A 13,685-nucleotide genomic window follows, 5' to 3' on the forward strand; every position below is an offset into this window, starting at 1 on the left:
ATAGTGCCGCACTATGAGCTTGTATATCTGCTACGTAGTTTTCAAATAATTGTTGTGAGTGAAAGTTTAATATTTGCCTCTGAGATGAAGTGGAGTAAAAGTAAAAGTATAGAAAATTGGAAATACTTCAGTAAAGTAAAAACCTCAAAATGACATGCAGTACTATAAGTTACTTTACACCAGGCAAAGGGAGGCATGGTGGTGTGTTAATTAGTGGCCAAGGCCACGAAGTGGCCAAATGGCCACTTATTGATATTGGACTTCAGCACTATCCCACAACCTTAATTAGAATCGCCCCAAAAAATAGTGTGTTTGTGTGTGTTTCCATCTGTAACTCCACGTTCAGCAGTTGTTCAATTGTCTAAAAAACATAATACAAAAATCAATAACGCATGTACCTTGCCCAACATCAACTTTATCACCTTCAGATGTGTCTCTACTTCTCATAATCCCCGAATGTTTAAAATATTTTCCCAAATTTTGGCCTGTAGGCGGCTGTCCTGTGATGCGATTTACATCACAAATGGGCGTCAACAAGCAGCGCACTCCCAGTCCCAACTGCCTGCAAGCAGAGATGGAGTGAGGGGGAGGGGGGCAGTTCCAGAGAGAGCAACATCACAGTCTGTCTGCTTCACACCAAGGAGCTGTAGGCTAGTTATTATTATTCTTCCGCCACTTTTTCTCTAGCGGCTAGACCGTGCAGTCGCTTTTTACGAAACTCTGTATACACTTATGCGTCTCCTCATGCCGAACAACTTTTACGCTCTGACTTTTGACCTCTGACCTTTACTTCTCCCACAATTTTGAATTATATGAAAAACAGTAAAAATGTATTCTCCTCCTGGGATTTTCGCGTAACATGCGCGAAACTTTTTTTACATGAACGTTGGACCAATACGGTCTGAGAAGTTAGGCGGATTTTCTTTAAAGCGAAACATTATTTTTTAATAATTCACTCAATGTTGCAGTTATATGCAAATTATTCTTCTGCCTCTAAATCATACATGCAAAGTGACACGTTCATGGCATTTGGCAAATATGTAGAGGGTTAGTCCAAATATCACTGAAAGCAATCTTACTCCAATTGGCCAAAGGGGGGCGCTATACGAAGCGTTTGAAAACTCAAACTTTAAAGGGGCATAAGTCATGCCTCGTTTCGTTTGAAGACATGCAACTTGCTTACACACGTGCCTTGACTCAAGCGGAAGACATCTGTGTCTTTGTTAAGTAAGCTCCGCCCTTAGATTTTCCGCCATTTTGAGCAGTTTGTAAAACGCTTAAACCCGCTTTTATTCCGGAACTTTCGCGTCACGTGCACAGAACTTTTTTTACATGAACTTTGGACCAATATCTAAAGATCTGTCAGATCGTATTTTTTAAAAATTGAAACATGCTTTTTTAATAATTCAATGCATATTGCGGTTTTATGCAAATTATTCTTCTGTTCTAAAACAAACATTTAAAGTAATATTTTCTCACTGTGAAGAGCTGTGCATAGTTCACCTGGTATGGTCTTTGTCTATCATTCCAGAGGTCCCCTGTTCAAGCCTTACCTCATGCATTTAAAATGCATTTCATAAATTTCGGCCGTAAAAACCCTGGTATTGCAACCAAACATGGCAACCCAACCAAACATGGCAACCTTCTTAAGCAAGTGTGTGTGTGTGTGTGTGTGTGTGTGTGTGTGTGTGTGTGCGTGCATGCGTGCGTGCGTGCGTGCGCATGCGCGCGTGCGTGCGTGCGTGCTCAGTGTGTTTGGAAGCATGCTTGATGCTGCTGGCAAATTATTCTTCTGCCTCTAAAACATACATGCAAAGTCACATTTTCATCACATTTTGCAATAATGTAGGTTAGTGCACTGTGCACTTGTGCACTGTAACCCAGGGTTCAGCTGGAATTACAGTAATTTTATTTTATTTTTCAAATGGAACATATTCTTATTTTTCACATGCAATATTTTGACCACGGTCCCTAAGTCACAGCTGCCGAGCATTGGTAATCACCACACCCTGTATAAAGCCAGTCTTTCTTCAGTTTGTTCAGTAACCTCATTGGAGCTGCTGCAGGTTTGTACACATTTCATTTCAATACTATTCCAATTTCTAACAGCATTACTCCATTTATATTTAACCCACACTATATTTGGCTTTTAGATCCACCTGACCAACTCTGATATTGACACTGAGGCTGCGTGACTAAGATAATTGGTAAGTGAACATGTGGCTCGGTAATGTTTGTTTCTGGTTTTGGGATTGGAATGTAAAAAGATTCATTTCGGGAATGTAATTATTGCTTGTAGATAAGCAGATTTGTCGACTTTATTTTGTTTTAAGCTTGTAGATCGGCTGATTAGTTGATTTTTTGTTTTAGTTTTTTTGCCTGTGAACTGAATCTAATTGTTTGGTTTTCAGAAAAACTACATTTCCCAGAATGCAGCAGCTAAGATGGTTGCTTGTTGGGCGTCGGCCGATTGAATCCATCTGAACAGTTTGAGCAAAACACTGCTGAGTTGAGGAGGCTGTGTGTGCTGCTCTGTTAACCGGTAAGACTGTTTGCTTGTGTTTTGTATGGTCTCTTTTACCGTTTTACTGTTATTTTGGTTCTATGGTTTACAGTGAGAATGTGTTTTATATTGTCAGGAGTGTGCAGTTGTGGATTATTGCCTGTGTCCACTATTGTTTGGGGTGTGGCCTCATCTCTTTCTTTAATGTAAGCATTTAACTAAAGAGATGTGAGTATTTATGCGACTTTTAGGTCGCAGTTACTATCGAAACCTCCACCGGCTGTCACTCTGTCCGTGTGACATCATACTTTTGCCCTATTCATATCTCCGTTACCATTGCCCCTATCCATGCCAAACTTTGCACACACTCCTTGGCTGCCTGATTTCTCACATGGCCCTCCAGCGCCACCATGAGGCCGATTCTTGCAAAACATTTGTGAACACTGCTCCTACAGATTTTGGCCTAAAATCACGCAAATTGATTGTCAAACCACAACCTCCGTCCCTGATTTCACACATGCCCCTCTCTAGCGCCACCATCAGACAGATTTTTGCAAAACACATTTTACAACACTGCTCCTACAGATATTGGCCTACAATCACGCGAATTGGATGGCAAATCACAACCTCTGTCCCTGATTTCTCACATGCCCCTCTTCTAGCGCCACCATCAGACCGATTTTTGCAAAACACATTTTTCAACACTGCTCCTTCAGATTTTGGCCTAAAATCACGCAAATTGGATGGCAAATCACAACCTCCAAATCAGCAGATCTGTTGACTTTATTTTGTTTTAACCTTGTAGATCGGCTGATTAGTTGATTTTTCTTTTTTTATTTATCCAGGCCATGTTTTTTGCATGTGAACTGAATCTAACTGATGGCTTTGTTTGGTTTTCAGAAACACTACATTTCCCAGAATGCAGCAGCTAAGATGGCTGCTTGTTGGGTGTCGGCTGATTGAATCCACCTGAAGAACAGTTGAAGCAAAACACTGCTGGTTGCATGATGTTGAGAGGAGGATGTGTGCTGCTCTGTTAACCGGTAAGACTGTTTGCTTGTGTTTTGTATGGTCTCTTTTACTGTTTTACTGTGTTATTTTGGTCTATGGTTTACAGTGAGAATGTGTTTTATATTGCCAGGACTGTGCAGTTGTGGATTGCCTGTGTCCACTATTGTTTGGGAGTGTGGCCTCATCTTTCTTTAATGTAAGCATTTAACTAAAGAAATGTGACTATTATTGCGACTGTTAGGTCGCAGTTACTATCAAAACCTCCACCGGCTGGCAGTCTGTCCGTGTGACATCACACTTTTGCCCTACTCATATCTCTGCCATCGTTGCCCCTATCCATGCCAAACTTTGCACACTCCTTGGCAGCCTGATTTCTCACATGGCCCTCCAGCGCCACCATGAGGCAGATTCTTGCAAAACATATTTTTGAACAATGCTCCTACAGATTTTGGCCTAAAATCACGCAAATTGATTGTCAAATCACAACCTCCGTCCCTGATTTCTCCCATGCCCCTCTTATAGCAGCACCATCAGACCAATTTTTGCAAAACACATTTTTCAACACTACAGATTTTTCCCTAAAAACACGCAAAGCCGTACACAGTATCTCAAGTCATTTCATCAACATGAATTTCCCATGTTACCTCCTGATTGGCTACGATTGCCTTCTAAAGTTTGTGTATGCGACCTGACGGTCACTTATCTCCCAATTAGGGAGTCTTACTGGTAATATGCATGTGCAAAGGTGAACAAGGAAAGGGGTTGACATATATTCTGTAGTCCATGATTCCGTGTAACTACGTGGTTAATCTGTAATATGTATTACTGTCATTGTTCTAGCAGCTACTGGTGGAGCCAGGGGCCTATGGTGCTAGTCCAATTTCATTCTCAATCAGTTTGATTTGTCAGCACCTGGCCGCAACACAGCTTCTCCGAGTCAGGCAATCCAAATGTTTTTGCTCTTAACCACGAGCTCTGCTTCACTGTGTAGCTGGCTCTCGAAGGGACTCTTCCATCGAGCAGTAAAACTCCACTATGTTCTCCTCTGTCGCACATTTGCTCTGTATTTTGCCACATTGCTAATGGTGGTTCTATCTGTTCCCATTGTAGGCAAATTAGGAGCCGCATCTGAATCTTGGAAGAGAAATGGCATGTGTTAATGGCAGCAACGGCATACTGTGAAACATGTGTTTCGAATGTAACCCCTGTTTGTTAAGTTCTGGAAAGAAGCATATTTTGAGTTAAAAGCCCCGGTTTTGTGAATAATTTTATTTCATGTTTTAGGGGAACGCCCCCTTGAATAAAACAACGCTTATTGCGTTTTCACCTTGAGAACTGTTTCCGTGTGCTGGTTTTGGTTCAGACTTCACAATACTTAATGTTTAAAAACTTTGTTTAAAAACTTTATTTGAAGACGTTTACTACTTGAATTATTTGAAAACATTGTGATTTAAAAGACATGCCTGAAAATGGCTAGGTTGTTAACCCTCTGTTTTGAAGGTTTACAACCTGATGACCAACTCTTCAACAAAGACAACTAATGAAAAAGTTGGAAAATAAAGATATTGAGTTAAAACCTTGAGGAGTTCTTTGGAACTATTTTATGTCTGTTGCATATAGTCTTTTGCATACATGTTGTGTAGAGGTCAATTTGTGCTTTTACCAATAACTATGCCGATTAGTGTAAAATCGGCAGAGTCTCTGTCATTTATAGCGCCACCAGAAGGCCGAAAACACATTCTTCGATATTACTCCTTCATATTCTATCTAATTGGCTAACATTGAATTCCAAGGTTTGCAGGATTGCTCCTTTTTGAACAAAATGTCTCAAACGCAGCCTGCTATTTGTGTGAGATTTAGCACACACATTCCCACTAGGCCAAGGAACAGATTCCACCCTTCTCACATTGGCCTGTTATAGCGCCACCAGCGGGTCAATTTTTGCAAAACCCATTTTTGGAACTAAATGCATCAAATCCCGCATGCAGCGTCCGATTGCCGTGAAAGGCCCAAGAACACGTGGTACCCTTTTGACTTTGGCCTATTACAGTCACCACTAGGCCAAAAAAAAGAAACACCTGACCTGCCGGAGACCTGTTCGGAAGAACACTGCTTCTAGTTTTTCTTTGATTTCTTCTTTGCTTTCCCTTGATGCTTTTTCTGCCTTGGCCACTTTATCGCTGCTTGCAGCTATATTTTTATTATTATTGTAGCCCTATAACACTGGTTCTCAATGTGGGGTCCAGGGACCAGCCAGGGGTCCAGGGTGCTCTCTCTCACTCTCTCTCTGCCTCTTATCTCCTCTCAACTCCTCACATTGTCTCTCTCAGCTTCTCGCTCCCCATCCTTTATCTTCTCCTCCTCCTCCTCCTCCTCTCTCTCTCTCTCTCCTCCTCTCTCTCTCTCTCCTCCTGCTCTTGGCAGAGAGGAGAGTTTTCTCTATTTCTCTTAACTAGTGAAGCCATCATAGTCAACGTCTGCATCGTCGCCGCCTCAATTATTCAGCACTAAAGAACCCAAATCAAGTGACTAATGGCTTTGATCAGGAGCAGCCTGCGTGCCGGCGCGGTAGAAATCACTGTCTGCCTCTGAATGAAGAGCTGAAGAACACGCTTTGACGGGTGGCTAATTCCTTTAGGGAAGGTTTTTTAAATTTACCCCCATTGATTCCGGATGGTGACCCGTTTCGAAACGGGTCACCATCCGGAATCAATGGGGGTAAATTTACTCGAATCAAAATTTTGTCTTAGGAATGTGACAAAAACCAAAAAATATTATTGAACTCTACTCTCCATGGCCTGAGTAATCAATAGAAAAAAAGTCATTTTGGGGGTGAACTACTCCTTTAAGTGCTGTTCGGGTCATTTTGACCCGGAAGCACAGATGCACAGAAATACACAGTATTATGCCAAAACACAGACACATAGTCACCCCCACTTCTAACACCCGCCTTCCGAAGCCCCATTCCGAACCCTCCCCCCCTCTCCCCTCCCCACACCTCCCCCCACACACACCTAACCCCCCCTCCCCTGATGCACAGAAATACAAGGAATCATGTACAAACACAGATACACAATCACCCCCTAACCCCTTCCACCCCTCCCCCCTCCAACCCCCCTCACCTCACCCTTACCCCCTCCCCTCCAAACCCCCCAACCCAACCCCACCTCCCTCCCACCACCCCCCGCCACCCCAGATGCACAGAAATAAAAGACAGCATGTATACTAACACAGACACACAGTCACCTCCTTCCCCCCTCCTCCCCCCTCCTATCCCCCCCCCCCCCCCCCAAACACACACACACACACACACACCCTTCACCCCCTCTCCTCCTCACCCCCTCTCCTCCTCACCCCTCCCCTCCTCACCCCTCACCCCTCACCCTCACCCCTCACTTATCTGAAGTTTTCCTTGTGACTGTACTGTATCTTAGGGGAAATTTTACATTATTTTACATAAACATAAGGTGCTGTAAAGTAACACTGTAATTCAGGGGTGCTGTGGATGAAAATGTTGTTTACAGGGGTGTTTGAAAACCTCTGGCCTAGTGTATAAGTTCAAGTGTATATTCATATGTGACGTTCATGTGTGTTCACATGTGTGTTCAGCTCTAAGTGAGAATGATGTCCTGTTCTTGAACCACAAGTATTCAATTAATGGGCATGTTGGAAGAAAAAAAAAGTTCATAAAAACATTGTCTGATTTAATTTTTTTCCTATAATCTTGAGCAATATTGCCCAGTATTAAATAAAGTAGTTTTTTTTTACATGAATTTCAGCTAAATCAATAAAAACGCCTAGCTCTTTCAGTGTTTAATGTGATATAGCAAAGCAGAAATGCAAACATTTACCATATATATCATATGAATTGTATGGTATTCAAAGAATGGAGTCAAAGTCAATTTATCATGATGATTTGTTAAGTTAAAATTTATATTAGTGTTGTTTTTTTAAAACCAAATATCCCCCGGGTCAAAATGACCCGAACAGAACGAAGGTGTAGTGAATCTGAACAGAACTTAAGGGTTAATGTACGTCTGTAATGAAACCCTGTAATAAGAAATGATCTTAAAGGGGAAGACCACCCATTTTCAATATTGAACGGTGTCATTGATATACCTTAGAGGAGTTGTGTGGAAATAGAAAAAAGTTCCACCCCTTCTGTGTTGCCTAGAACTGGAGGATTGATTTGGGGGTTTGTATTGTAAAGTACAACTTGATGACATCACACATTGTACTTTACAATACAAACCCCAAAATCAATCCTCCAGTTCTAGGCAACACAGAAGATTATTATTATTATATATTTTTTGCATTAACCAAAGTGGTTAATAAGAGGGGCATGGTCCACAAACGACAGAAACCGAAGATTATTCGAAGTATAACAAAGTATAAAAGTATTTTTCACTGTAAACGTGTGACATTCCATGCAATTAACTGAAAAAGAAAAGAAAAAATAAATGCATTTGGTGTAGCTTATGAGGTCACGCCATGTACTGGCAACAGAGTGAATCTGTCACAAAATGCGTCGTGACGCATTGTGAGCTTCTAGACCTGCTATTATCAAAATAGTTTTGAGCGGTGGTTACACCGTCTCCTATACGTGGCTGTGTGTGTATGCGTGCGTGTGTGTGTGCGTGCGTGTGTGTCTGTATGTAGCCTGCAGGCCTGCAGTACCTTTTATGACCACACATGTTAAGGGAGGGGCGCTGTTGTTCAGGCCAGGCCAGACCAGGCACACACACACACACACACACACACACACACACACACACACACACACACACACACACACACACACACAGGGGGGAAGGGGGGGGGGGGGTAAACCACCGCTCAGTTCACACAGGTGTGATTTTTGAATTTGAAAACTTGAAATGGGACATTCTGCATAATGACTACTTTTACTTTTTATACTATAAGTACATGTTGATACCAATACTTTGGTATTTAGTCAAGTACATTTTGAATTCTGGACTTCTACTTGTAACAGAGTATTTCTACATTGCAATATTGATACCTTTACTCAAGTAAAAAAATGTGAGTACTTTTTCCACCACTGCATAATGTGATGCTTCCTAAAAAGTCCAATAATTGTTGGAGGTTTCAGAGAGTCCTTGGGTGTATTCCATGTTTACCAAACTAACCAGTACTGCAACAATGAACCCTTTGTCTCTTGTCTGAGCCCTGAAGGCCTGTGGAATGATATAGTCGTATCACGGCTGTGCAACAAACCTATTTTATTTACTAAATAATATCCATGCTCCCTGCTGCAGCTCCGAGTCACGCACAGCCAGGGGCGTCAATTGGGTATGGCAGGGGTATGCAGCTGCCATACCCTGGTTCCAGGGGGGAAAATAAAAGTTACTATTCTGGCTATTATGAAAATAGCCGATCTACACGATCACAACGCCTCGCGCTGCGAGGCGTTGTGAGCATGTAGATCTGCTATTTTCACAATAGAACCGTTATACAAAATGTAATGCCTCTTTTCCATGAGGACTCCCATCTTTGCCATACCCTAGCTTTTGCTGAACTGACGCCACTGCGCATAGCCCAAGGATGGATAGGGTGAGTATTAAAAGAAACCATTAAGACCGTGAAAGCATGTGTCTTCTTACCTTTGAGCTATAGAGCAGTTTTCTTTCAGAGGTTCTCAGTGGTTCTCAAAAATAGCAGATTTACAAGCTCACAGGGGGGCGTCACTTCATGCCGCACTGCGAGCTCGTACTGTACATCTGCTATCTTAGAACATTTTTGAAAAATCTTGAAAGTGTCCCACTGAGCATTCCGTCTAAAAGTGGTCTAATAGTGGTATAGATTTGAACATTTTTAGTCGTCTATACTTAGACTAGACGTTTATTAGACGTCTAATAGACGTCTAAATATAGACGGTCTACATTTAGACGTCTATTAGATGTCTAATAAACGTCTAGTCTAAGTTTAGACGACTAAAAAAAATGTCAAATCTATACCACTATTAGACCACTTTTAGACGGAATGCTCAGTGGGGTGCCAAATACATATCATTTTGTGGGTCCTTGGAACGAAAACGTTTTGAAAACCACTGATTTAGAAGGCATTTGTAATCGGCCTGTTACAGCATATAAAAAGACAGCTTACAAACAATTTCTACAGTTTGTACCAAATTGCACCATGGTAACTTCAACAGTTAACCCATAGACTTATTGAATGCTTTTACCAGTGAAAAATAGCAGATATACAAGCTCACTGCGAGCTTGTAGATCTGCTATTTTTGAAAAAGTCGTAAAAATGTGTGCAAATCTTTGAATATATGTATTTTCAAAGCCAACATTTGTAACTAAAATTTTGCTTCTGGGTGGTTCCTGGAACTACATATTTTGAGATGGGTGTCCGACGCTGTCTGTGGCCAAATACATATCATTTTGGGGGTCCTTCACATGAAAAGGTTTGAGGACCACTGACATAGTAGTCTCTCAAGAACAGACTAACTGAGCTCCAGTTGAAGTGAAAAGGACCTTTTCTTTGACGATGGCTGGCCAGATTGCTGACATAGAAACATAGGTTTTTCAAAAAACCTTAGAAGGATTCAAAAGACACTTCGGGTCAAAATTCTAATTTTCACGGTTTATCAAAAATAGCAGATCTACAAGCTTGCAGCGCGGCACTCGGTGCCATGCTGTGAGCTTGTATATCTGCTATTTTTCAATAGTTAAAGCACAAAATAATGATACACAATAATGTGTACCCATTCTAAATTTGTTAAAGATGTTTTGGTTGTAAAATGTCATAATATGTAACATTTTATAATATTCTGCCACCCGCTCGCTCACCAGAAGCTGATCCAGGGCACATCCACATCACACCAGTCCTCCATGACCTCAAGCACAGAATTTACTTCAAAATACTACTCACCACCAGGCACGTGCACACATAGACATCAAAGGGGGCTTGAGCCCCTGCCCCTTTATCCGTCTGTAAAAAGTGCCCTCTCCAGACCATGAATAAAGTTTTCACTATGGTGAAAGAAAATGCAAAATGCCCTCTTTCCATGGCATACCTGAAGGCAGCATTCAAGAGAATTGCCAAAAAAACTCTCCTGAACTTGAATGCAGCATCTTATGTTGAAAGAATAGCCCTCTCTGTGTAGAAATCCATGCCGTTACGCCACATCTCCAGTATTCACTTGATTATGCTTAGTTCAGTGTGGCATCAAGTACCGACAATAGCCTACCTCCAAGCTCCGACTGTCAGCTCCAAGCTGACAGCCCCCCGACACGTTGTGAGCTTGGAGGGCAAAAATCCACTCGTCCGAGACAGTTTGCCCTCCTGGCCCCCAAGTTGTGGAATAAACTCCCTGTCGCACTTAGAACAGCACTACATCAATCCCAACACACTTTGTTTTACCTTTCTTTTCTAGCCCTTCTAACCTTTTTAACTATAGTTTTTCCTAATAAAGCTGTTTTCATCTTGTTCTGTAAAGCAACTTTGAGTAGCCTATACCTTTGAGAAAAGTGCTATTTACTGCTCTTTTCCTGAAAATGTCCTGCAAATGCATTTTTTTCCACTGGTTTCTTTCCCTGTTTTGCTTCTCTCATTTCTATGGAGAACAGAGCTTATTATTGCAAAAACTAGCAAAAATAACTGATCTACTGTACAGTAAGTTGTATGCACTATTAGTATTATGATACCATGACCATCAACTAACATTATCAGATAGACTCGACGCCTGTGGGCTCAGTGAGACAAAGATTCTATTCCTGCTCACTGTGTTCTTGTTGGTGGAAACCTTGTATGTCCAAAGCCTTCATTTTATTGGTCATTATTTTCAAAACGATTTAAAATATTGAAAATAGATGATCTACAAGCACAAAACGCCATGCATCACGAGGCGTTGTGTGCTTGTAGATCTGCTATTTTCACTAGTTTTGTGTAACACTCTTGCATGATGAAGCAGGGCTTTCATTTACCATGAAAACATACACATTTGAAACGTGGAGATACAAGGTTTCTGCCCGACAGTCCCCACATGATGCTGGAGGGCTCCCCAGATGTCACGTGAACATTGTAAGGTTTTTTAAGGGACCTTAAAGGAATAGTTCACCCACAAAATGACTTTTCTTCTATTGATTACTCACAGCATGGAGACTTGAGTTCAAGTTTTTGTCGCATTCTCAAGACAAAAAAAAAAGATTTTAGTAAATTTACCCCCATTGATTCCGGATGGGGACCCGAATCGATTTGGGTCCCCATCCGGAATCAATGGGGGTTCCGTGGGTGTTCCATTATTTTTTCAAATTTTTGTCGTAGGAATGCGACAAAAAACTAAAAATATTATTGAACTCAAGTCTCCATGGCATGAGTAATCAATATAAAAAAAAGTCATTTTGGGGGTGAACTATTCCTTTAAGAATTCACAATTTGGGGAAATTGCAAGTGTGGTTGAGACAATGTGAGTGGTGTGGTTGCGGCCACTGGGACATGAGGAATACGCTGGGAGGAATACAGCCGGAGGCCGTTCCACGTGCAGTGCCGTAGGGATTGGCCATCACTGGCCAGATGGCCAAGAATGCATGTCGCCCTGAGGCGTCTTACTAGTAACTAAATCATTATAGTGTTGTACTCACCACCACTGGGTGGGAATGCATTCATTGTCTGTTTAACATAAAGGTTGTCCTTTAGCCAACCCATATGGGAGACTTGGGAGCCACCTCCCAACACATGACAGACAGCATATAAACCATGAATGCTGAGGACAGTATCTGACACAAGGAACACGTCCTTCTGATCTTGGAGGAGCAGCTGACAGGACATTGCTGGTACGTAGGGAAACATGGCTTCAATTTGACTCAACATTTTTCTTTTACTACTTTCTATCAGTGTTCATTTTGTGACATTTTGTGACTAAGACCAAGACTTCAGACTAAAGCACCGTTCCCACTGGGCACGATAACTATAAAGATAACTCTATCTTTCACCTGTATTTTTGTCATGGTTGGTGTGAACGCGATTTAAAACTATATTTTGTATAGTTATAGTTACTAGCCCTTACCCGTTCAAAGATATGACCTCCGAAATGATGTGCAGTGTGTGGATTATGGGATGTGCACTGTGCACACAGTATATGAGGGATGGAAAGTAACTTTAACTGGTGCTTGCATGCTAATATGTAGGAGCATCAATGTAAGAAATACCCGTTCCATTTAACGGCTACAGAGATACTTTGTACCGATCTGCATGATTTTGGACAACATCTGTAACAGGGCCAGAACCCCGCCCCCCCCGCCCGCCCGCCCGCCCGCCTGCCCGCCTGCACACACACACTTTCCCCCCCGTGTGTGTGTGTGTGTGTGTGTGGGTTTGTGTGTGATTGTGCATGGCCTGAACAACAGCGCCCCTCCCTTAACATGTGTGGTCACAAAAGGTACTGTAGGCTAAATAGATATAGATACACCATAAAAATGCTATTATACAGCATACGATTTGTGAAAGTGACAAACGGGCTTCACAGTTATGTCAGGTGTGTTCATATGCTGACGGTGATGCGATTTCAGATCAATTGCTCCAGCCACCGAGGAGAAACGCTGTTTCATACAGACAGACAGACACTCACTCACTCACTCACTCAGACAGACATTCGCAAAATTATAGTATAGATAGTGCTCAGTGTGCTTTTTTTTTTTTGCTGAGGAAGTTAATCTTAGTGTTTATTGTATTCGTAAGACAGCCTTGAGTGTTCATTTAATGTTTACTTTTTTGTTTATATTAACTTGTCTTAACCCTGAACGCAAATCTGTGCTACTTTAGATTTGAACCACTTTAACCATTACTTTATGCTTTAACTCGCTGCAAGCTTGTAGATCTGCTATTTTTATTTAATTTTTTACATTTTGTGCAAGTCTTTGAATATTTTTGACCCGGGTCTATAAATGTCTTCTAAATCACTCTTCTAAATCAGTGGTTCTCAAACTTTTTCATGTGAAAGACCCCCAACATTACATGTATTTGGCCGCAGACCCCTGCCTCAAAATATGTTGTTCCAGGGATCCCCAGAAGCAAATAATTTGTTACAAATGTTCGCTTTTAAAAAGATATATTCAAACACTATTCAATTCTTTTGAAAGAAAAGAAGCAGCTGTATGTATTGTTAATTTGATATACAGTAAGTCTCCAATCTGTATTGTGATAA

Source organism: Nannobrachium achirus, assembly GCF_963921795.1.
Source record: "Nannobrachium achirus genome assembly, chromosome: 21".
Classification (NCBI taxonomy): domain Eukaryota; kingdom Metazoa; phylum Chordata; class Actinopteri; order Myctophiformes; family Myctophidae; genus Nannobrachium; species Nannobrachium achirus.